The sequence below is a fragment of the Panthera leo genome, chromosome D3 (assembly GCF_018350215.1).
Source record: "Panthera leo isolate Ple1 chromosome D3, P.leo_Ple1_pat1.1, whole genome shotgun sequence".
Taxonomy (NCBI): Eukaryota; Metazoa; Chordata; class Mammalia; order Carnivora; family Felidae; genus Panthera; species Panthera leo.
The window spans coordinates 87,218,875-87,246,104 of record NC_056690.1 but is presented as its reverse complement, the minus strand read 5'-3'; the positions used below and the strand labels follow the sequence as shown (position 1 = coordinate 87,246,104).

Here is a 27,230-nt window from a genome sequence, read left to right as displayed (position 1 = left end):
ATATCTTTAGAGTTATTAGCACTAAATGTAATACTTTTATTTTATCTAGGTTTACTAACTGTTAAATATGTTTCTGTTATCTTTGTTACAGAATCTTCTGTAAAGAAAATGATATGATGGTTGGCTGTTTAATGTCTCATGAAATTTTCATGAGTAATCTAAACGTAACTATTAAGAATACATCCAACAGATGTAAGGTGAAAGTTTATAAATCAACTTTTCAACAGTATTATGCTTTTTGGTATGTCTATGTAAAAATAGTTTCCAAAATCTTCTTGGTAACTGGAAACCTTGAACTTATGTTAAGTGATGGTTATTTTATTGAATACCTCGGTCATTTCCTTTTTTTTTTTTTTTTTTTTAAACGTTTATTTTATTTTTGAGACAGAGAGAGACAGAGCATGAACAGGGGAGGGCCAGAGAGAGAGGGAGTCACAGAATCTGAAACAGGCTCCAGGCTCTGAGCTGTCAGCACAGAGCCCGACGCGGGGCTCGAACTCACCGACCGTGAGATCATGACCTGAGCCGAAGTCGGACGCTTAACCGACCAAGCCACCCAGGCGCCCCCCTCGGTCATTTCTAAATAAGAAGGAATATTGAAACATTAATTACAGAACATAGATTTATCTACTTTGGGCTTTCTTTTAAGAAGAAGTAAAGATATTTGGGCCTAATATTAAACATGTGCTATGCTACATTGAAATAGTACGAGGAAGAATATATTTCCAGAAATTATTAAACGTATTTATAAATTTGCCGATTCACTGAATGCTAGTGTAACAAGAACCCACAACTGCTTACTTCTTTGAAGACTTTATTCCTAGTGAAAACTAGGGGTTAAGAATTCTAATCAATAGATGCCATTGAGACTACTTAGAAATAATAAGGGTCAAAGGAAACAACTGTTGAAGAAAAGCAGGAAAGTAGAATGACTGGAAAAAGAGAAAAAACATAGGACAAAACCTGTTCGATATTACAAAAAACACTGTAGACATTTATGGACATCTTGAACACAAAATTTTATGTGTGATAAAGCAAAAATGGAAGGGATTCATTCAAGGTTTTAAAAGAGTTTTAAAACCACATTGGTGCAAAATTAAAATTTCGTTTTCTGTTAGAGTTTTTGGGGTTTTTGTTGTCTGTTTTCTTTTTGTTTTTGTTTTTTACTTTTGGTCTGCTCTTGATAAGCAATTTTTTTTAAATATGAAATTTATTGTCAAATTGGTTTCCATACAACACCCAGGGCTCATCCCAACAGGTGCCCGCCTCAATGCCCATCACCCACCCTCTCCTCCCTCCCAGCCCCCCCCCCCCCCATCAACCCTCAGTTTATTATAAGTTTTTAAGAGTCTCTTATGGTTTGGCTCACTCCCTTTTTTTTTTCCTTCCCCTCCCCCATGGTCTTCTGTTCAGTTTCTCAGGATCCACATAAGAGTGAAAACACATGGTATCTGTCTTTCTCTGTATGACTTATTCCACTTAGCATAACACTCTCCAGTTCCATCCACGTTGCTACAAAAGACCATATTTCATTCTTTCTCATTGCCAAGTAGTATCCCATTGTGTATATAAACCCCAACTTCTTTATCCATTCATCAGTTGATGGACATTTAGGCGCTTTCCATAATTTGGCTATTGTTGAAAGTGCTACTATAAACATTGGGGTACAAGTGCCCCTATGTATCAGCACTCCTGTATCCCTTGGGTCAATTCCTAGCAGTGCTATTGCTGGGTCGTAGGGTAGATCTATTTTTAATTTTTTGAGGAACCTCCACACTGTTTTCCAGAGAGGCTGCACCAGCTTGCGTTCCCACCAACAGTGCAAAAGGGTTCCCGTTTCTCCATATCCACACCACCATCTATTTTTGGTTTTTTTTTGGTTTTTTTTTTTGTTTTTTACTATTGGTCTGCTCTTGATAAGCAATTTTGTAAAAGGTATTTGGTTTTGACCTTTTGAGTAATCTGTCTAGAGAGCAAGGATTTAGTGTCTTACCTAAATAATTTACTCTGCTTCGCATTATCTGGTCTTCATTACTTAAGAAAAGCCAGTTTTCTCAATAGTAAAGGAGCTAAGTTTTGTTTACAACTATTTAATCTTGTGCATTTGCCTTTAAAATATTCTTCCCTTTAAATAATTACTCTTTCATAATGATCTGAGATTCTATTTAGCCAAATGTTCAAACCTTTTGACATTTTGACTTCTCAAAGTCAAATTCTAAATGGAATTGACTACATGGAATTCTAAATGGAATTCTAAATGGAATTTTTCTAATGGAAAATTCTAAGTGGAATTTTTCACCTCAAAGAGGATCCCTGAAAAATCTTGAAGGATTTGTCTCTCACCTTGTAAACAAGTGACATTAAACTAATTAGGTCATTTGGTATGTTCAATTACTGGGAAGCATTGTCAGGTAAGAAGTGTTAAGAAACTTAAATTACATATATATGGATATACGTTCTCAATATAGGTATTCCAAAAATTGTTAAAAGTTTCTAGACATCTGTCAGTACTATCATGTCCAATTATTAACCGTAATTAAAATATTTAACCTTAATAATCTGTGGCTGTAAACAGCCACAGAACTATTTACTTATCAAATGAACTCTCATCTGATCTTTAACGGTGACCACTTTTTAAAAGTCTTTTTATCATTTACAGGCAGGTTTTACTCTGATGCTTTCACAAAGATGCTTCATCTTCAGAGAGTCATGAGAGAACTTTGGCAGGTACTCTAGAGTACAGGTTTCTCATAAGATCATGAAACAACTTGGTAAGAATTTCCAGAACTAATGGGAATACTGGACTCAAGTAGAACAAGAATAGTATGGAATTGAATGAGCTGATGAAGATGATTACATTTTTTCTTAGAAACACTGCTGGTTCCTTCATGTTGTAATTTTCTAGATGTAAGGAAATCTTTTCTCTTAAGCTCTTTATGACTTTCAGTAATTTTGTAAAGTACACCTCTGTGAACAGAATGGAAACACCTAATTTTTCTACTTGATCCCCCGGAATTCAGAAGTTTATTGAATTCCTGTAAATAACTGTTCTTACTATCCTGACAATAATAGTAATTCGCTTAAGTTCAATAAGAATCTGTTTTCCTTCTATCAGGGCAGAATTGGAAACATTGGTTTAATTACCAAGGCTTTGGCTGGAATACCATATTTGAGAATATACATAAAATCAGTGGTGATTCAGACAGTTTTAAGAAACTAAGCCAACTAAGGTGGATTTTACAGAGCCAGTAAAAACTCTTTGGAAAAAAGCAGCCTGGTGCCTTGCTTATAGGGTTCTCAGCAGCCTTAATAGGTGAGTAGGGAAGGTCATTCTTGGCAGGCTTGGGAACCTCAAGGAGAGAGGAGTTTTCCCAAATCTATAGGCATTGCAGGCAAAGTCCAATGGTGAGTTATTGTCTTGGCTTCTTAACCTTGAAAGACTTATAAAAGTCTAACCTGAGATTCCTTTTCATTTTTTTTTCTTCCAAAATTTTATTTAAATTCTAGTTACTTAACATATAGTGTAATATTGGTTTCAGGAGAATTAAGTGATTCATCACTTACGTATAACACCTAGTGCTCATCATAACAAGTGCCGTCCCTAACACCCATTGGCCATTTAAGCCCATTCCCCGCCCATCTCCCTTCCATCAACCCTCAGTTTGCTCTCTATCCTTAAGTCTCTTATGATTTGCTTCAGAGATTCCTTATGATAAGTTTCAGCAAAGCAGATTTCGAAAGAGCCTTATATGGTCAATCACTATTCATGTTTCACTTACGTAAACAATCAGGCCAACTTTAATGAGACTAGATTTATTCTGCAGATTAGTCTGTGATTATCTTCAATAGAAATGAAGGCGATAGTACAAGAAAAAATTATGTGTCAGTAGAAAATTCTAACATAAGCTTGTGAATAACAGATTCTAGTCCTGTCATCATTTCCAGTTTTGTTTTTTATCTGCAAAACCAAACTGGATCACGATTTCTAGTTTCCTCAGATATCCAGCCATAACTCTCCAAACTCCACAAACATTTCCAATTTTCTCCAACCCTCCTGACTTGCAATCACTAAGAACAAAACCTGCCCTTGACTCTCTCTGAAAAGGGCCACGCCAGGTTCTCTTTACTACCGACACAGTAGCTAAACATCAAGGACTTAAACCCTTGGGTCCACATTCAACAATTAAAATGGGCTCCTCCAGACTCTTGGAAATGCACACAAGCTGAAGATCTAAAATGTCAACGGACTAAGGAGATTCCTCCCTGAAGAAGACAGCACCTTAAAGTAGACAGCTCGCCCAAGATCAAGACCACAGGTCAAGATCTTCATCTCTAAAATGGAACCTCTATTCCTTTTGCCACTTGCTTTTTTCTGTTAATGCACAAAAAAGACAATGCTCCTGAACTCTGGCAGGTATTGCTGAACCTACCATTAGGGCCACAGATGCGAAACGTAAGTCCCTAGAGTCTCTTGCTACGGTGGTTTTAGACAATAGAGTTGCTTTAGATTACTTATTCACTCAACGAGGAGTCGTGTGTCACAGAAAACACCTCCTACTATACCTGGATCAACACTTCTGATATTATAGGAAATATAAGAAATTAACAAACACATCACTTGATGAAACAAATTGATGCCCCTTCAGGTACATGATCTATTTGATACCAACTGGTTAGATTTAAGGGTCCCCTGGCTAAGGAGTATATACTTCAGTTTTTTTGTTATTCTCCCAGTAGTTATTACGGTCCCGGTGCACTATGTTCTCTGCAAAGCCATAAGGACATGTCTGCAGCCATCAGCAACTCATCAGATGGGCTCAGTGCACTTGTAGAAACAAAAACAAGATGAACAAAAAGATAAGTAGCTGAAGCAATTCTTCCATTGATCTGACTTCATCACCTAGGGTGGTTTCACAAGGAGTCAAGATCAATTTAACTCTGATGGTGACAGAGTGACACTGATACCAAATTTTTTGCCAGTTTCTCATATGTGAGAAGATAACCCAAAAAGGGGAATTGTTAATTAAGCAAGGAGGCCATTAGACTGATGTGGCCCTAATACCATCGCAGCCTACATAAGCAAACCAAAATCTAAGCCTATAAATGCCTTAAGATTATGAAAGACAGATGCTAAGAACAACCAACACCAATAGCCAGCTAGGCTTTAAGCTGGAGCTGATCAATATTTTCTGTACACAGCTTCCACCTTCTATGAAAACTTCTTCCCCAACTCCTATAGCTGGAGTGCTCCTCACCACTTCTGATTTGGTGCTGATTCTAATCAATGCTTGTTCCGTAAAGCTCTAGAAATTCTTAACCTGGACAAATTTTCTAAGAATTCAGCTCTAACTCTTCTGTCTTCACTTTTTCTGTCATCACAATTTCACCTGAGCACCCACTTTGCAGCTGGTGCACAACACACACACACACACACACACACACACCCCTCCACCCCAAACATCTAAAATTAACATTCACAAAAACCAAGGTTTTATTCAGAAAACAATTAACAAAGTGTGAGTACTGAGGAAAATACCTTACTTCTAGCAACTGTAGTTCATAACTAACCCTCCGGTATTAGTTAATAGCAGCAAGGGATGAATGGGAAATTTAAGTAAAATGAAAAGTGATTTCAGAATAATGAGCTATCATTACATACCTGGGGCCACAAGCAACACAAAAATAGAACAAGTAAACAGACTGTCAACAGGAGATTCCTTTAAGTTTGAATAACGATTGTGCATCTTATAAAAGCATGATGTGTGGTCATTCACGTCTAAGGGCTCGAGCAATACTTGACACCCAATTTACACGTTATGGAAGAGTCTTTGATTAAACACTAGGCAGTCGGGGCTCAAATGGAATTGATTACACTTCTTACAGGAGCAGCCTGTTTCACTTTGCTGAGGTTTTGCCCCCACACACTAAAAAACACTTGAATCAGCTCAGAAAATTGGTCAGATGACTACCAACTTTATCCCTTCCGGCGACAAAATACAAAATAAATTAAGTAGTGTGAAAATGTGTAAAAAAAAAAATCCAGGCACGGGAAGCATTGTGAGAGGTGCAAAGAGAATAAAGTACTATGGAATATTCCCCATAAAGAGATCATGGAGGTAGAAACATCATTCTTGCTTTCTGCTATAGCATCGGTGTGTAGAATAATGTACACAGTAGATGATAAAATATTTTTAAATGAGTGACTGATGAAATTCCCTGGGCAACAGAAAGGCAGTGAAGGTCAATAATTTTGAAACAGTTGAGAAAAACAGTTCAGCCCAAGTTGCCTTCTGTAGCCATTGTCCAAAAGTTGCATCTGCCAAAGACAAGAACAAAGACTGTCAGATGTGTATCTTGGGGCTCTGGATAGGATGGATTAGCTAAGGTTTGGATTCTGGATAAGCAGCAGCTAATCCAATGTCTAAGAAGGATTTACCACTTTGTTTCCAGATTAGCTGGGTTGGAAAACCCAGAAGTCTACAGTTAGATGGTATTGGGTAAGAAGCTTAATCTAAAATTAAAAAATAGAGGGAAGCCTGGGTGGCTCAGTCGGTTAAGCGTCCGACTTCAGCTCAGGTCGCGATCTCGCGGTCTGTGAGTTCGAGCCCCGCGTCGGGCTCTGGGCTGATGGCTCAGAGCCTGGAGCCTGCTTCCGATTCTGTGTCTCCCTCTCTCTCTGCTCCTCCCTCGTTCATGCTCTGTCTCTGTCTCAAAAATAAAACGTTAAAATTTTTTTTTTTAAATAAAAAAGTAGAGTGTGTGACTCTTGATCTTGGGATTGTGAGTTCAAGCCCCACGTTAGGTGCAGAAATTAATTTAAAAAGAATAAAACCCTAAAAAAAAAGGTAAATTCAGGGCTGGAGCTTCCATGAGTAGCCCATGCTTCAGCAGAATAAAGTGGCTAAGAAGGTGGCAGTGTGAAAATACCATGCAGTCCAGGGGAGGAAATGAAGGCAAATCAGGTTTTTTCATACTTTTCCATTTCCAGCGCAAGCCAGGTCAATTTCTGAACTTTGCTACCATTAAAATGTTTAAGACGTCTCAGTTTATCTTTTAAGAGTTCATTTGAGCAAAATTCGAATCAAATAGTGCAGCACCAAAGCAGACAGGAGCCAGAGAAAAGACATATACAGAAAAAGTAGAAGCAAAGAAAATAAATTATTTGACTGGCTATAGCTTAAGTACCAGTTGGCTGTTTGTGTTTGTCCTTAGGTTTCAATTCCATAACCTTGAGGTATTTAGAGGCTTAGATCCTGGTTTGGTTACATACATCGCCTGGGCATTAGCGTCACGTGAGCCTCCTGTCCTCCTGCTTTAATTTAACGCATCATGATACAACTTTTTATGACTTCCATTTATTTATTCATTTTACAAATAAATATTGAGCTCCAACATTATGTTGTACACTACTCTATATACTAGGAATCGAGCAATGAAGAAAACAAAATCTGTGCTCTATAGACATATAAAGAGGGAGAAGCTGCAAACTGTAAACACATGAATACACGTTAACATGGAAGCAAGTGGGCAAGGAGAATACAAAGAGCCAGTAATTGGACTTGACTTCAGTTTTATGAAGAATGATCACAGAAAGACTCATCAATAAAGTGTGTAATTAAGAAGTCATTAGCAGAGGTATTTAAAATCATGAGACCAACAAGATAACCCAAGGAGCGCATACAGCTTTAAAAAAACAAACAAACAAAAACCAACTTTTTTTAAGCCCTTCTTTTTACACTTACTTGAAGAGATTTCTGCTTCTTGCAACCAGACAAGTTTGAACTGAAAGAGAAAATGTTACTGGAAGCGGCTAAAGATGCCTGATACCACTTTGTTCCCAATTCAGGGTCTCAGAATGCTTCACTCTGCTTTCTGTGTATCCTTTCATTAACTCCACTTTATTTGAATTAGCTAGATTGAATTTTGCTTCTTTCAACCAAATACCCTTTTATGAAAGAATCTTAATCATAAACTTGGCTTCAAACGTACCACGCACTTTGCTGGTCCTCTTAAAAACTCTTTGTATCCCTTGGCAAAACCAGAATGCCAATGCTGCCATTTGGCTAGGCCCCTAAAACTGTCTTGCATTTAATTAGTTTTAATCCTATTTACAAATGATGAAGGCAAGATGGCAATAAATCACTCATTAAAAATAAATTCTTTCCTTAACTCGTGAAATATATAATAATGTCTGCTTTCAGTCTGTGAAAGAATAAATTTAAAGCAAGCAGAATGTTGGCCATACTTTTAACAACCCTGTGTACCATTTGAAGAACTCTCTCTTGAGACCGTCTGTCAAATATATGAAAGAAAATGGCACTTGGAAATCGTTGCCTGCTGTAGCTGAAGGCTTCCGATATATTTTCCTAGTACTTTGTAGAATCAAAAAACTTTGTGTCAAACCATATGGTTTTTCCCTTCATTAAAAAAAATAGTTCTGCTTTGTTTATTCTTAAACAAAATAATCCCTCTTACTCTATCGAAACTATTAAAGACTTTTTCCTCAAAGGCTTAAAAATAGATGGCCAGGATAATAAGCAAAAAGCAACTTGAATATACTCTGATTTTTTTTTTCCTCACATTAGATATATTTTATACCCGTTCAACACAAAAACTTATTATCTTGACTTAGTAAAACTCGGAATTTCAGCTTAATAGTCAATCTGTAAGTTCTATTGACTTGCCAGTTTAAATAGAGCAGTGATTAATGGACAGAATTGTCAAATCACTGCATTGTGTACTTGGCGCTAAAATAACCCTGTACGTTAATTACACTGCAATAAAAAAATAAATAAATCCTTATGCTACAGTGTTACAGATATGACAAGGGGAAGGACAATAAGACAGAGACCACACCCTAGGGAAGTTTAATTACTGACACTCATAAAACCACGGGGTAACAAAGAAATACCAGGGCTGTTTAACACTGACAATGTGAGAACAGGGGGTGAGCCGCGTGGAAGCATGGAAATCCTCTCAAACAAGAAAGGTCTGGTATGGGCCTTTTACAGGTTATCAAACAGCAGCAGCAACAAAACATTGCTCTGATTACCTCGAACGCTCCATTTAACAGTATCTGCCATACAGAAAGCATCATGCGATGTCCCAGGAAGGCACGCACTTCATAGACATAAGACATTGTCGCTGACATCAGACCACGGCCCAAATCCTGGGAGCGGGAACAAGGGCTCACCAAGACTAAGAACAAGTGAACAAAGGAGGAGGGCCAGTGGATGTCCTGTGATTTCATGTGGTTCAGGTTTCTCTCCTAGAAGCCTTTATTATGGCAATGCTCCCTTTGAGGCGAAAACTACCACACGGAATTTATTAGGCTAACAGGAGAGGCCAATTTTTCTCCCAAATTGGAAAAAAAAAAAATTTAGTGCCCAAATACAGACAAAATGTTAAGTGAATTGTAATACTTCCATACAATAGAATACCATGATTTCACGTTTTTAGGGTATTACGCCCACCTTACATCCACATAAAGACATATGCAGATACCAGTATCGACACATGTCAGTAGGAACAGAAAATCAGACAGGAGCACTTCCGTAAGCTAAATTTATTTATCTAAACGATGAAGAAATGGACAGGCCCCGTAAAGATACCTAGCAGAGAGAAGAGCAATGTTCTTTTAGGGCAACACAAACTTCCTGGTCCCCAAATGTCACCGGCTGGGCTCATGGGAATGGATGACAGTATCTAAACCGAGGATGTTAATCCATAACTTTAATTCTAACCTTTAGTCTTTACGTGCACACAGAGTGGTCCAGCATGAGCCCAAACCTGTGTTATCTGTGGACACCGTCTTACCTAGGTGAGAGGCACCACAGGAGCACAGTACGATTTCTGGCTTACAGCGTGGCCAAATTCATTCAGACCAAACAAACCTCTCTCTCAATGCCCTCAGCGTCTCCCGGTCGACATTGTTTTGTCCAAACACACTCCTAAACTCAGAACTGAAGGATGAGAATAAGAACTACTCAGGCATCTCTGGGAATCATTTGCTGGGACATTAACTCAACTTTAGGGCTGATCTTTGAGTAAGATGCAAAACTGTCTGTCATTTTGTAAAAATGTATAGGCACAGGCACTGGGGGTACGGGTTAACAGTTATGATACAGCTCTCCAGGTTATACTCAATCATTATACTGCAATTGACCAAATGCAAGTAAGTAGTACATGGTGGCATGAAAGCCAGGTGTTTCACTGTTGCAGTGGAAAATTACAAGCAAGCAGGGAGGGACCTAGAATGTTCCATGTGGTAATGAGTTAGAGTTGCAGACAGACTTCACCTCAGCTTAATATAGATACAGGTGATTACATACAGAAATATTCGTAGGTATGTGTACGTTACACAGGTTACTACACATGTATTGACTAGCTCTGTCAGCTGGTGGGTCTAGAAGCAACGGCAGAAGCAAAACGAGACGATCACACTGACTGCCCAGATCTTGGTTTCTAATTCTCCAGTACAAGGAATGAGTGTTCCTCGAAGAAATGCCTCACTGTAGGGCTGGGGCAGGAAATATGCAAGATGAATCTGAGACATTTTGTAATGCCAGGAAGTAGGAAGTTCTTAAAAGTAACACACGCACACGCATAAGGATTTGTCGGAGTGCAGAGACCAACTGAAAGATTTCCCAATAGCTAGTTGCAACACCCTGAGTAACAAAAGAGTGGCGCTGGATTGTAGCCCAAAGTATAAATAGTCATGACTCCACAGTGATATAGTTTTTAAATACATTAATAAGCAAGGGAGAGGACAAATATCCCATGCAGAAAAATTCCAAAGAATTTCTGTACATACTTCACCTTCAAGGAGGGGGAGTATAACTCCTAGTCAGTAAGAGTGGTCTGTACATGGTGATCTCCTTCCAAAGAGTACAGTATGGGGGCACTTGGCTGGCTCAGCCCATGGAGCAGGTGACTCTTGACCTCAGGGTTGTGAGTTCAAGCCCCAAGTTGGGTGTAAAGATTACTTAAAAATAAAATCTAAGAGACAGAGAGACAGAGAGAGACAGAGAGAGAACGAGAACACACAGTATGGAAATAAAATGGAGAAACCAGAAAGGCTCCGATGGCCAGACGATCAAGATGAACATCAATAACTGTGACTCTTGTTGATAGTTTGTGTCCTTGATACAATGTGATGAAAATGGTGTGCTTTACTTCTGTATTATTCCCCAAACACATACCCCCAGTCTTCAGAGAAAAAAACATATAGTAAATTCATCTGACAGTGGTGCATACCTGAGCAGTATTCTTAAAACTTTCAACCAACCAAAAATAAGTCCAAAAAAATAAAAATGGAGGAGCCAAGAGAGATCACAGAAGACAACTAAATGCCATGTGGTGTCCCAAAGGGGATTCTGTGATAGAAAAAAAGCAGTAGGTGAAAACTAAGGCAATGCGAATAAAATATGAATTTTAGTTAATAAATATTAGTTTATCATAATAAATGTTCCATACTAATTCAAGACATTAATAACAGGGAAACGAGGTGTGGGGCACATGGGATACCTCTGTACTATCTTTTCAATATTTCTATAAAATGTAAAGTGTTCTAAAACAATCTATTAGGAGATACATTGGCATGTTGATTAAAATGAAACCTATAGTGAAAAAAGTAGATACAGTGCAACAATGGAACTATAAGGAATATTTTTATAGCATGTGTTTTTGTACCTTTGTTAACCAAAAAGAGGGAAATTGTCCCCAATGAGATATATTGCTAAATATAGGGTTGTCAGATTTTTTTTAAATCTTTTTCATCATCTTTTTTCTCATTTTCCTAACTTCCTCAGATTTTTTCTCTTGAGAAATTAGAGGATAAATAACAATGATAAATTTGCCAACTTCACATTTATTTTTAGAAAAACTTGATCATTTAAATGGAACTTGTCTGTTTCTAATGATCTAATAAAACTGCCCCTGAGGGCAAGATAGAGCTTCCCAAAAGCAAGTTCATAATTCAGGTGGCTATGGTAACTGAAAAATACTGCAAGCATTTTAGCCTGTCACAAATTTACATCTAATTTAGATGTGAGTTAAAAATAAAAATATACGATGTTTCCTTTTTCTGCATCAGCTGTACATTTAAGCAAAAGGTAAAGAGAATAAATGTATCTGTTTCCTGGCTCACATGGAAATGTCTGAGACATTCAAAATATTTAGAACTGTTCAGAATGTTTCTGTGAAATTTTTTATCTGATACTGTAATGACAAATATTTTTGGAAGCCTTGAATTTGTATGATCTATCTTTAGTTTTCCATTTAGCACATATCCTAAGTCCAGTGGGCAGGTTCAAGTGTATATCTCCCACCGTAAAAAGAAATTGTCTAATTTGAAAGTATTTCTAATGCCTAATTCAAACCAGGAAATCAAAATGCAATTTTAATCACTTATTTTCAGATTGATCAGTTGTCTAGTGGAACAGTTAACAAAAGGTGGCTAATTATGAAAGATTGAGATGTAAAGGGTGCTATTTTCACATAAACAGTTTTTCCAAAACTGGAAATCCAAGAAGAATCGCATGGTCTAGGAGGAGAGAAACTTGAGTAGGACTACATCAGGTCCTACCTCCCCCTTCCTTGCACAAGTTATATATTATGGTTTACAAAAAAAAGTGGTGATAGTCTTCACTGAAACAGATATTGGACACAGGGGACTTCTGGCACAGTGGTCATTTGGCCCTCCCAAAACTTCCTGTATGTTTGAAGGTGAGGGGCAGAGACCCAAACGAATCCTGTTTATGATTGGAGCACAGATATCAACAGCCTTTCTTGGTGCGGAAGGGTAAAGACAATTTTAATTTCGGTATGATCCTGGGGAATCCTGAGGAAGAATTTAAGGAAAGGGACTAACATGAAAAAAGAAATCCAGCAAGAAGGCCAGTGGCTGGCAAGGGAAGATGCTCCTGAACCTGAGCCAGACCCTGTGCTTAAAGGGGAGCTCAGCCCTCCCCCCAGGCACCTGAGAAGCAGGCTGGCACCTGCAGAAAAGGTACGAATGGACGTGAAAGAAAGCTCTAGATCACTACGGGCTCTGACACCCTGGATCTCGAGAAACCGTTGTTATAGGGCTCTCTGCAACTGTCTTCACGTACTGCAGGGTTTCCTATCAACTTGGACAAAGCTGGGACACAGCTCTCCAGGGCTGGCCCACAACTGGATCACCACCATTGCCATCACAACGAACAGAGCGGATCTCCAGTTCCGAGGCCGCATGGTGTGCGCGGAGCCAAGAGTTCTACTCGCTTGAGAACAGTTTAGTGAGCGCACCTACCCGTCCGCCACAAGGCTGCAGAATCCCGGCTTTCCCAGCCTCGGGTGGTGAAGGAAGGGAGGGATCCTGTATCGCTATCCAGTGTAAGGATACTGGTGTGGGAGCTCCTCACCGTTTCTTCACGAACAAGAGTGTCCCTGTGTTCTGAGCGACAGTGGCGCCCGTACGGAGTCAGCTGATGCAGGTGCACTGACGTTTGGCGCTTTGTCACCGCATCGCAACCCCCTATTATCTTCACTACTTTGGGGGTCTGAACGCTTGGCCGGTCTAAACGGGCATCGAAGGGTAACAATGGTAAAACGACCTAACAGAAGTTTTTACCAAATGGCAAAACTGCGTAACTCACGGTGATGTTTTATGTTTGCTTGTCGGTTTTTATCGCCTGTGCACATAAAGCTTCATGTATAATGAAGTTTCATACCAGAGAAATTCACAGTTCAGGGAGATTTACACCTTTGTGAATATAGGTTTGTTTTTTTTAAATCTGTAGAGTACTCCAAAAAATCTTCCCTTGATGACAAAAACGTCCTGTGGTAAAACGGCTCCTCAGCCCCCAACGTGTGGTTAGTGAGGCTGAGGAAGGAAATTCTTATTTAACATAAATAGCCACTCACGACTATTGGCTACTACGTTAGACAACACAGGTCTGCAAGATTAAAAAAAACGTTCATTTTTTAAAAATATGTAGTTTAAAAATATTCTTTTTGTCAGTAGTGTAAACTCTCTTCTCCACTGAGGTACCAAGGAGAGGCTGTCTTAACGCGACAGCAAACTTACTAAGTGTTGTTACATGGGAGGTTTACCGGATACTGGCATCTACTTCCTTTACCACAGAACTGGTTAAAAAGCAAGCAAACAAACAAACAAACAACAAAAAAAACACACAATTCAGGCAGAAGAGGAATCAGCGAATAGCAACAAATGGCCATCATACCTGGAAAATCATTAGCTTCTAAACAGTTGTGAACTGGCTAAATCATAACCTAAGACCCTCAAAAGAAAGGCCAAATAAGCAAGATTACTGCAGCCATTTTAAAGGAATTTATTGAATGCCCACTAAAGGAAACGTGGTTGGTTTTTACTTTTTGTCTTTTGGATACCGGAAAGGCTAGAGAAATAATAGATTTTCAGTTTGTCTGCACTTTAGCTATTGTTCACATAACTTATCTATAGCTATTTGCCATTCTTTTCTATCCAATAAATGCTGACACAGATTCATCAGTAATATCTGTATTCTACCATTTTGATAAGCAACTTTCTTCTCCATCAAGATTACACTGACCATTTTAAAATTATGACTCTACATTCTAAATTTATGTTTTTCTTTGCAGAATTCGAAATTTAATCTGTTTTTAGCATCGGGATCCTTTATGATGGATATAAATGGTGGCTAACACAATGTGACTCAGAAAGAAAGATTGACAGTCTATGTTAGTCTCCTGATTTACAACTTATTTCACTCTCCTAAATCAACATCAAGAAAAGGAAACAAGATATTAGCCATGACATCTTGCCATTTTCTGTTTGGATAAAAATAGTGTGAGGGTAGTGTCTTGCCTGAGTCATCTTTTGATTATACCAGATTCCTCACCTCTTCTTGGTAGGCACAGGTAAGAATCTGTAATACGTTTTGGGATTTGTTAAAACTTTAGGTGATGGGGGCACCTGGGTGGCTCAGTCAGTTAAGTGTCAGACTTCAGCTCAGGTCATGATCTCACAGTTCATGAGGTTCAAACCCTGTGTCGGGCTCTGCGCTGACAGCCCAGAGCCTGGAGCCTGCTTTGGATTCTGTCTGCCCCTCCCCCACTCACGCTCTCTCACCCTCTCAAAAATAAACCTTCAGGTGATGAAGAACAGACTGCAAAAGAGTAAGACTGCCTTCAAAAATCACCTCCAAGCTTTATCCAGAACTTACCCTCCATCACTCAATTTGGAAACAGTAGTCTAAAACATGTCACCCAGAGTACACAAGAACTATTGGCACTCTTGCACATAAGATGCTGAAGAGCTTTCTCCTCTCTATGCAGTAAAAAATGTTATTGGTTAAAAATCCAGGATAAACCACATTTACGCACCTTCACTTTCTGCACTTCTCATATTTGCAACCGGGTAGTAGAACATTATGAAAACTTTATGGAAAGACCAGGCACAATGTCTGAATGGAATCACCTGTGAAACCCATCTTCATGCAGGATGCCAGTCCCCCGTCATCTTATTTAGTTGTACTTAAGCCTGCATCTTGTGGTTACTTTAAAAACATTTTTTTTAAAAGTAGCCACTTTCTACTGATATAAAACGGAAATAAATTTTTAGGAGTTAGTATTTTTCATATATGTGCATAGAAATACTATTTATAACAGCCCTAAAATGTAGCATTCTTATCCGATTTGTTGTACTATTCAACGTAAATTACAGTTATGATGACAATGGGTACTATAAAAAACACACTCATCTTTCCAAAATCTCTACGTGAGGATAGTACATTGAAGCACATTTTCTTCATTGCCACTCACTCAGCTGTATCTTCCAAAATTCCTAGGTTCAAGCCCAAGGCTCCAGGCTGAAAATTGGATTTTTAGGAGGTGACCGAGGTTAAATGAAAACATAGGGCTGGGCCCTAATCCAATAGCACCGTATCCTCGTAAGATGAGAGCAAGCAAGATATCCCAGGTCATCTACAGGCCAGGAAGAGAGCTCCCACAAGAGAACTCAACCATGCTGGCTTCCAGCCTCTGGAACTCTGAGAAATTATGCTTGTGTTGTCCTCTGCAAGTCTCTGGAGACTTGCCTGGAAGACCTAGATCTGTACTCTCACCTCCTGCACAAACTCCAAAAGGGTGGGCTCCTGCAAGGGGCCTCTAGGAGCTCCTCTGGAGATCTGGCCTATCCAAATAGGCCTCATCTAATACTGCTTTGTAATGAAATCTTTTCTTTGCTCTCAAGACCACTGATTAGTTGAAGCCCATAGGCTCTAAACATAGAGCCAACTACGCAACTTGCTCATAACACAGCTATCAGAAATGATGTGCCAGTCCTCCATTTAAAATACAAAGTTGGAATCCAGTAATATGTGTATAAAGTACAAGAACGTTACCTGTGTCTGGGAAGCCCAGCTAAGGAAGGACTCATCACTTGTATTATGGCAGGACGGTAACTAGCTGGTCCCAAAGAGGGTTTGTTGGCTGAACTTCCACAAAAGACTGAGGAATTTGGTCATGTGCCCATCTCTGGTGAGACCAGCTACCCTTGACATCGCCTGTCAAGAAAAAGCCACTGGACCTAGTGACCCTCCTGCCCCCAATCGGTAGTGAGCACCTGAGTTGAGGAGAAAAAAAACCCTTACTTATCTTTGTTGTCTAGTTTTATTTTACCAATTTCTCATGAGCTTGTGGTCTCTATAGAAGATTTCTTCATTTAAAGGAAAAAAAAATAATCTGATCTTAACACTTTGATTAAAGTATTGATTAAAGCAAATATGTGATTAGGGGGTGCCTGGGTGGCTTAGTTGGTTGGGCGTCCAACTTTGGCTTGGGTCATGATCTTGCGGTTCATGGGTTCGAGCCCCGCATCGGGCTCTGTGCTGACGGCTCGAAGCCTGGAGCCTGCTTCCGATTCTGTGTCTCCCTCTCTCTCTGCTCCTCCCCTACTCATGCTCTGTCTCTCTCTCTCTCTCTTTCAAAAATAAACAAACATCAAAAAAAATTAAATACATGATTAGAAAATCAATCTCTAATTAGTATGGTAGAGGGGATTATGTATCAGTCCTCAGCAGAGAATTACAGATGCATTCCACGAACATAACCACCTTGCCTTCCTCCCATGACTCGCCAAATAACTCCTTCTGAGACTCAATGGCTTTAGTAAATCAGTGTCAGAAGATCAAGGCAGAAATTAGGTAGATCTCCTAGAACTACAGACCAGAAAAAAAGGCATTTTCACAACATTTTCCTATTTTTTATTCATTCTAGTTCCTTTACGTTGTACTCATTTCTGTCAATGGAAGCCAGGCTACACTATGTAAGGATGAAGCAAACCATCTCACTTTGGAGGAGTTGGCAGTCCTTTGTCACTCAGCAGGCCTCAGACACCTCTACCACCTGAGCCCTAAGCTAAAGGCGTTTCCTCACCACTTTGGTTATCAACTAATATTCCTTCTTATCTCACCAAGAAAGTATACTTTGTCAAAGAATTTAAAAATCACCGTGGACAGTTTTCTCGGTGCTGTGTGTGGGTACACACACAGATGGGCTGGAACCCTGGGCCTGCTGAAGAACACTCCTTGGAATTTGAATTCCCCTAACTTAATCTCACAAGCAGACTCCCAGAAATGGGCGGAGTTTGTTTCAGTCGCTTACATCTGGTGTGTGGGCAGCCATATTGACAGACTCACATGAACAGGTGTAGGGACAAAGGAAAGGTATACTCTCTGAGAATGCGAAGGACAACTTCTTACACCTGGAAGAAGCCTCACTCTCCATGCATGGAATCTGCCATAACTGTGCTTTAGGGAGCCAAGGAAGATATGCTGACATCTAAGATCTCTTGTTTACTGTAATCTACCCCCAATTACTTCATTAGTCCGTGGTCACAACCAAGCTATTTATCAAAACCACCTAATTCTAAATTTCTAATGCCAGCTATCCTGAACCAAAAATTGAGATTTAGACAAGTTACTATGCCATCATTCAACAAATGCTACACTGAGTATTACTCCATGGTTTGAGTGTTATATCCTGTTCCCACCTGCTCCATTCCTCACCCTCAGGCCCAATAAACCCAGTGCTTATTCATTCCAAATATATGCTTGTGTTTGTATTGTTCTTTCCCTAAGAATTGCCTGTCACCTTCTCTGTGGAGCTTTTTCTCTGGCCTCAAAACACATCAGACTCCACAGCACAAAGAGCTGACAGCTATCACATTCTGTCTCAGATTACAGTAGCTGGTTCTCTAACAGAATTGGGTGCTTTCATATAGTCTTAGTTTCTTTCCCCAACCCCCAATACATAGCTTAATGCAAAGTAGTACATTTTAAGCCTTTGTTACAAAGGATGTACTTTAATTGAACTTCAAGATTTTGATTTCTCTAAATAAGAACAAAAAACTATATTTCAACCACTCCTTAACTTCCAGAATTATGTATAAATATTTTTTTGCTTTATTTTTGCAACTCGTCGCACTGGCCTAATCATTAAGTCTTTTAAGTTAAATATTCAGAGAGGTTGGCCGTGGATATGGGTTGCTATGGTAATGTGATCCTGCCAATATCTAGTGCTCTTAAAACTTTATGAGTTTTCTGAATGTAAGAACCCTAGGATAAGCGTAACCTTTACACTTTAGGTGCAGCAGTATAATTTTGAAAGTTATGTCTAAAGGGAAAAATAAAGATAGATTTACATGTCTTAGAAACGTGTGCTTTTAAAATAATGTTTATGTAAAAAGAATAATATTCTATACAAGAAGCTTAGGTCCCATAATCTGAAAAAACATATTTTTAAGTATTATGGGAATAGAATATTACCCTACTGATTATACACTTTGAAAATATATCTATATGTTTGACTGAAAATGTCTCACTGGAAAGATGCTTTGCAATACCAAATCATTACCACTAGTAAGATCTTCTAAGATTCATACACCTATTGCCTTACATCACAGCAAAATTACTTACCATCCAAAATCATCTACCATTTAACACTATCTATAGACCAAGAACTGTGATTGCATATAGCTGGCTACTAAATCACAATTTTTGTGATTTGAGATAAGCAGTTGCTAAATAAAAAATAAAGATCTCTCTCACCTAAATCTAATGTAAATTTCAAAGGTTTTTAATTCAGTTGGATCTATTCAAATCTTTGTTTTCTAAAATAATTCATGTGTACCTTTCATCGAATAAAACAGTTTCATAGTTAACTGATTTATAGAGCATTATGTCCAATGAGTATGTGAAGTAGAGGGAATGATTATAACTACTTAGCTTCAAGAGATATGTGATGGACAATGTAATTGATGGTTTATGCATCTCCATAACTTTCTACATAAATCATGAATGTTTTATTACACAGTTATTTGTATAATTTCTCAAGTACATGTAGGTTTACACTGCTATATAATATCAATGCCTCTGAATAACAAGAGACATAATCAGCAAGCTACTTAAATATTGTGCTTATGAGAGGGTATTATTCATAAACATGCAAAAAATTTTGTATTTATTCTTAAATTTTTAGAGTTTTGCTTATTTTGTGACACGTTAATAGTGAAAACTCTTGTTTATAGCAGCATTACCAAAAATAGCCAAGCTGATGTCCATTGACTGAGTAAAGATGTGATGTGTATGTGTGTGTATATGTACATACATACATATATAATAGTCCATATATATATAATGGACTATTACTCCATCAGAAAGAATGAAATCTTGCCATTTTCAAGGACATAGATGGAACTAGAATGTATTATGCTAAGAGAACTAAGTCAGCTAGAGAAATACAAATACCGTACGATTTCACTTGTATGTGGAAAATAAGAAACACAATAGATGAACATAGGGGAAGGTGGAGGGGGAAGAGGAAAGAAGGAAATAAACCACAAGAGACTCTTAATGACAGAGAACAAACTGAGGGTTGACAGAGGGACGTGGGCAAGGGGGGATGGGCTAGATGGGTGATGGGTATTAAAGAGGGCATTTGTGATGAGCACTGGGTGTTGTAAGTGATGCATCACTGAATTCTACTCCTGAAACTGATATTGCACTGTATGTTAACTAAGGAGAGTTTAAATAAAATTAAAGAAAAAGATGTGTCCTTTAGAAATGATGGCTCAGTTAAGTGACCAGCTCTTGATCTTGGCTTAGGTCATGATCTCACAATTCGTGGGATCAAGCCCCATGTCGGGCTTTGTACAGACAGCACAGAGCCTTCTTGGGATTCTCTCTCTCCCTCTCTCCCCCTCCCAGGCTCGCTCTCACTGTCTCTCAAACATTAATACAAATAAGCTTTTAGAAAGATTTAATAACATAAACTCAAAGCATATTTTTTTTTCTTTGTATTCACCCATTCTAATGAAAGTAGGCATTGTATATTGCTTCCTATTTCTCATTAATACAACTTTGGCCATAAGGTCTGTTTTCAAATCCAGAAGAAAGTAGCAACTGACTGTGAATTCATACGTGATCGGGTCATTGCTTATTTCTTCCTAAGTAGTAGCTATAGGAAATGGCAAGTCACAGCAATAAATGGCAATTCATGAAAAAAACCAGGAAAGCTCATAACCTAAGGGGAATCTCTGTGTGTCATTTGTTAGAGCTGGTTTGTGATGGTCAGCAGTTGGCAATTCAAGTGCAGAGGAACATAAATCGTCCTATCCACATTAAAGACTTACTCAGCTTCTCCCCTAAGGACAAATCACCCCAGAGGATTGTTACAGAATCTGCCTCAAAAAAATTTTTCTTACAAATTGTACTAATTCAAATAAATTTTCTCATAATCCCTCCTTGAAAAAGGTAAAGATGTACTTCATAATAACAGAACAGGTTTAAAACTCTGAACGAGTACCTTTACTGACTCCCAAAGGCTTACGATTTTTTCTTGCAAAACTACATTTGGATCAATCTCACTTTCCCCCACATCAGTTTTTCCCTCATAGGTATCATTAAAATGATGTCTGACTTTATCATCTACATCTAGAATATTTGAAAATACAGGGCTTGAAATACATATGATGACCTGAAAATAAATTTGACAAACCTTATCAGAAGTTTCTCACAGAATTTATGAAATAATTAAGATTTTAAAAATAAAACAAAGACAAAAATTACAAAGCATTTTTAAATATACATGCATAATTTAATAGTTTATAATATTAATAATCCGTTCTACTAGAAGTCACAGTCTCTCAATAAGGCAAAGGTAGAAAATATTCATCAAGAATAAAGGGTTTAATTAATAGCTGGTGTGGTAGCTAACCAGCAAAACTGAGAGACTACAATCCAGGGTTGACATTACCAAAATTAAAATAGACCAGTAAGAGGAGAGGTACTCATGAAAATTAAAAGGAAGCGAAACTACAATCCTACTCAAACCATTCAGCACATTGGAGATTCAATCTGCTGGTAATGTAACTAGCAAATAATTACTCATAGCATCATAGCATTCTCTGATCTTATTCCCTTCGCTACACACTGAAGATAAATATCCACTTTCTAATAGTACTTAGACTTCCGAGTCAGGTATTTTTTGTCATTTTTTTTTTTGTTTTTTTGTTTTGTTAATGTTTATTTATTTTTGACAGAGACAGAATGTGAGTGGGTTAGGGGAAGAGAGAGAGAGGGAGACACAGAATCCAAAGCAGGCTCCAGGCTCTGAGCGGTCAGCAGAGAGCCCGACGCGGGGCTCGAACTCACGAGCTGTGAGATCATGACCTGAGCTGAAGTCGGACACTCAACCTACTGAGCCACCCAGGCGCCCCTGTCATTTGTTTTTTTTTAAAGAATGCTCCTTTCATCAGCTTCAGAGAACATATAACAAATTAATTTTGTGTCACGGCAACTAAGCAGATTCTAAAATCAAAACACTTTTGTATTTATTACTTTTTACCATTAGCTAATACCAACACTTAAAGGTACTTCACAGGAAGATCTTTAAATGGAAGCAACAGGAGTTCTCTAAGCTCTATGCTTTCACATTCAACTTTTCAAAGCAGGTACCCAAGAGTCCAGACCAGCCATGCATATCACTTCACCTCACAGACTCAAGAGTTTGATGCCAGAAATATACTTTATCTTAGTGTAAGTTTATTCCTGGGCCCTTATAAAAAATCCATGTAAAATAATGGTATTGCTGGCGAATATGAGTAAGAAGTCACCTAATGAGCTAATTATTTATCTCCTAAGGAATCCATAAGGAGGACTGCCACTACAATTAAGAGCTTATGATATCGGTGAAATCACTGTTTGGTTTTGACAGAACAATCTGCTTACATTTTCAACACCTAATTAACACCCTTCATCGATGGCATTTTAATACATTAGTGAATCATTCTGCAAATGCTAATGGTATATTAAATATGTTTGATCAATATTAGAGAAGTGGGTTGTAATCTATTTCATACTAATGGGCATCATTTTAAGTCTTTACCGCTCTGTATCTACTGCTTCAAGGATTGGGATATAGAATTGGTTAGATTTCCCATATGCCTTTCACAAACACTGCATCAAAGAATCTAAAGTATAAAACCTCATTATATCATCAAAAATACATAGTTTAAAAATGCCAATACTTTTACTTTTAAAAATCAATATCATCAACACAAATAAAGCACAGTGTCTGAAGAGGTGGGACCCATGACTTAAAAGTATTTTGTCTTTTTTTAAGGGATTCTGGCATGCAATGAGCAAGATCACTGAGGGGTGAGCAGGTCTATTTGAATAAGGAATCTCAGGTCTTCTGGGAAGGAAAGTTTTCAATCATTTATTTCTGAGATTCAAGGTCAGTTAAACCTTTCAGAATAGACCCGGTAGCATCAATCAAGGACCAATGGCTAAGAAGAAATGGAACTGGCGTGATAAAATCACCAAAAGAGAAGGGATGGGTCCAAAACGCTTGCTTGCCTTGCAAGAAACAAATCGGGATGGATGAGTGAGCACAGGGGCTTGGGGTAATGTGGAACAGCAAACACTGACACCTGCTCTACTCTGCCACCACAAAGGCAGGCTGGCACCACCCACCTTGGCTTATAGGCTGAAGCATGGTGGGTTCTTGGGGAAACATAAAACCATCGTCTTCCCTTTCCTTTGCTAACAAACGCAGCTTTGGGATGGCCGCATACAGTAAGAGATGAAGCCCCAGTCCTTACCACTTTGCTGAACAACTGTGAGCACACAGTATTTCTGGGTTTCCATGAAACTGCACTCAAGTGGCAGCTAATTCTGAAGCAAGGAGTTTTGGTCACCTGTGATAGATTCTTCTAACCTCAAGAGGGCTTATCAGAGCTCTGATTTCAGCACCTCTAAAGCACATAGGATTTTCCTTAAATAACACTGAGAACAACAATGCATTCCGAGGGAAGATAGGTTGTACTTCCTTCTAATCCAGCATGGAGTGCCTAAATCATTTGAATTACCCTTAATGGACCATGTTTCCAGATTTAAATTAAAAAACAATATATCCCATAAATTTATAAATCTGTTGCCTGACCTGGATGCTTAGCCAAGGGAGTATTAAGAACTGCCACACTGAATCTCATCTAGGATCCAGAGCTCCTTTTCTTTTTTCCCCTTGTCTACAGCAGAAATCCAACGTCCTCCTGATAATATCAGTCATCCCAGGCAGTAGAGTGACTTCTTTGCCTATTAAGTCAACCACAGGAGGACGCACACGGGCAGTGAGCAATTTCAACTTTCAATTCAGAAGAACCACAGCTATGTTCTTGGGTAAAATTACTTGTCCTCTCAGCAACAGAACTTTCAAACTAGAGTCCCAAGTTGCTAGGACAAAGAGAAGAGCTTCTTCCGGATTCCAAAATGACAAGATCTACTTCCATTTTCACTATTTTCCTCCACATCTGTGCGTTCTGATTATGAAGGGAAAAAAAAACCAAATGTCAGAAGTGGTTTTTAAGCACAGGCAGTGCTCAACAGAACCAGTACCCCAACAACACAGTTTTGTCTCCAAGCTCATGCTATAGCTGAGTCACATTCTGTTAAACCTGCTGCTTATGGGTAAATGAGGACATGGTAAGTCCAATGAATTCAGGGGATTGAAGCCTATTAAGACAAAATATAACCTTAGTGGAGGCAAGATTTACAGGGTACCACGGTAACAGGGAAGGCATTCTCTGTCCACACACGGCGAGGCTAATAGAAATGCTGAGAACAGAAAAAGAGCAAACCTCCACCGAGATTAAAAATCTGTCCTCAGAATACCAAGAAACTCTCCTCCATAACTGAGAAAGTATGTAGGTATCTATTGATGTGTGTGTGTGTGTATACACAAATTATCCCAACATTAAGCAGCTTGAACAAACATTTAACTCACATCACCAGTAGGTCAGATATCTGGGTACCTCTCACATTTTTCACCAGGCTGCAATTAACGTGTTATCCAGGGCAGTGGTCAAAATTCAGAGGGGGAGGATCCATGAAAGAGATCACCAGGGTACAGACTGGCATGTCTCAGGAGCTCCACACGAAAGCTCAAAGCAACTAAGATTTTCATTAACACTCTCTTTGCCATCCTTCCACACTCTGCCCTTGGCCAATCCAGAAGCCACTCCTACATACATAGGATTTGTTAAGGTCCAGTACAAAGTCTGTGTTATCCATTGCCGTGTACCAAATTATATCAACAACTCACCTTAAATTATAGATATTACCTTACAGTTTCTTAGGCTAAGGATGTGTCAGTTAATTATGATGCCTCTGACTCAGAATCTCTCACAAGGATGCTCTCAAGATGTCATTTGGGGTCACATTCATCTCAAGGCTTAACTAAGGGAGGATTCACATCCAAGCTCATACTTGCAGCTGTTGATAGGGAGATGTCAGTTCCTTGTCACATAAGCTCTCCCTATAGCTACTCACAACATACATTTTTTTCTTCCAGGGAAAGATACAAGGAAGAGAAGAAAGGGAAGAGAGAAGCAATAGAAGTTGGTCTTTTTGTTGCCTATTTTCATCATTTTGCCATGCAAATCTGCCATGCAAATTCACCATGCAAACCCATTAGTTAAAAGGAATTCACCATATCCAACCCACTCTGGACAAGAGAAAATTGTACAAAGCATGAAGTCCAACAGGCAAAGATCATTAAGAGCCATTTGGGAAGCTGCCTACCACAGAGGGGATCACAGTAATGAACCTGCAATCTACACTACTGGTCCTTCCCAGAGCATGTCAGTTTAGCTGCCCCTTTGGCAGGTGGGAAACTCAGCAGTAAGCAGCTGCCAGATTAGCTTTGATGAAGGGAAATTTGGCATTGTTCAGCTCATAGAAAGTAATCATCCCTGACAACATGACCATTTTGTGCAAGGGCCCATTGAAAAAAACACCTGAATGATCAGGGAAAGAAGCTTATTGGCATGCACCGATGGGTCATCCTGTCTACCTAACAAGAACAAACTTTTTGCTGTTTTCGTCAATATCTTCTGGTAGATGTATTTGTGGGATGCAAATTATTTTAAACTTTGTTCCCCTTTCAAGATATATACCTTTTTTGTAGAGGTCTTTGTCACTAGCTTTTTAAGTCTCATTTTCCCAAGTCTCTGCCCAGACAGCCAAACAATTAACCACTGCTCATGGATCGATGTAAATATTTGCCTCCACTCTTTCCTCATTTCACACAAAGTGGACCAATGTACGACCCAAAGTTCTACCCATGGGGACTCTCTTCGTCAATGTCTTACGAGGCTAATCTGAGTTAGATTGTAATTCTATAGCATCCCAATATTACCTGGTACCAACTTACCATGCAAATACTTTAGTTGACCATAATCAGATTACAGGAACTTCCTTAAAGGTTTGCCTCTGTACATTGAGAAGTAGTGAAGTAAAACCAAGTGTCATGAATGTCTGAGCCACATGCCCTTGAAGTATACTTGGGCCTTCCAGACCTGCTAGAAGCCCATCTCATATATACCATTTCCAGTTTATAAGGAGACGGGCATGTTTTGATAGATCAGATAGCCTCATCATGAAAAGAAGTTTGGGTGGTATGGCAGCCAAGAAGGTGTTTCCTCAGGTGTCTCTCCAAAAGAAATGCTAACGTAGAGCATGCAGTTAGCTCATAGCCTTTCACAGACATGCCCTTGGAATCTGCTAGTGTTTTCACCAAAGCCATGCTTTCTTGGCTGCTACCACTCAATGAGTAGGTACAGTGGGAGTACTAGAGTTGAGCCACCTCTGTCCAATGCCGGACTCCTGTAATGATAAATCCCTACCCTAGACCCCCCATTAGCCTAACTGATACTTTCTCAAAACTGCACTGCAGTCTGGGGCTGTGCTTTATCCAGTCCTCCTGCCCTCCTTGTCTTATTTTCAGACTTCTCACACTGTTATTATAGTCTGAAAGTCCTCTCTGGTTACTTCTTCCATCCTTCACAAGCATTTCCCCCAATAAAGTCTCTCTGTTTCTAATTTTCTGTTGGCATCTGCTTCTCAGAGGACCTGGATTAACATAAATGGTATAGTCACTTCGTACCCTTGGTCAGCTGCTCAATTTCTACCAGTGCTCAGTAGCAAGTCGAGAGACACTTTTCAGGTAGAAAGGAGGAGACGGCCTTACTTCAAAACTCTAGGGACCTGTAACTATCATCCTCCTGTCGACAAAATTGGGCTCATTAGATATTCACTATTTCTTCTTGGTCATAATCACATGCAACAACATTTGGTGTATCGTGTCACCTAACTCAAGTGTCAGGACGGCTAACACTACAGTCCGCGGACCCCTTTCCAGCTCAGCCTCCCGGGTTATCTGGTAAATGTATGTGAATTTCTCTCTTCGAGAGAGATACTGATTTGTCCAAAACGAGCAGAGACCTGGAAGTCCACCATGAGACAAGACTCGGAAACTTCTCAAGGTTTATCTTGCACCCCCCGGCACGTTTAGATCATTTTGAGTCATGCCTGGTACTCACTACTTCATGATCACTGGGTCAAAGTAGCTTAATCGTCGTATGCAGAAAAAGTGTAATGCTCCGTGGGATTCGAAAAAAATCAAGTTACCTCTGGACTTTATTATAACTGGGAACAGAAGGGTTGACCCAGCTCCGAGGCTCTTAAGATATATACTACTGTCCCTTTCAGAAAGAAACTGTTTCTGCTTTCTTTCCTGAAAATATAAAAGTATTTGCTAGAGCCAGATCTGAACACCAGGCACCAGAGACTGTGTCAATTCGCTAGAATACAAATAGCACATCCAGAAACCCGGCTACAATTGATAAC

At 39.1% G+C, this 27,230-nt stretch overlaps 1 long non-coding RNA gene across 1 annotated transcript; it reads left to right on the top strand.

The window, feature by feature from the left end:
• Positions 1 to 2,320: 2,320 nt before the first annotated feature.
• On the top strand, positions 2,321 to 26,430 carry LOC122203643. The gene is made up of 3 exons (XR_006195280.1): positions 2,321 to 2,411; positions 2,660 to 2,771; positions 24,895 to 26,430. It is a non-coding gene; the product is annotated as an uncharacterized LOC122203643 (long non-coding RNA).
• Positions 26,431 to 27,230: the final 800 nt, after the last annotated feature.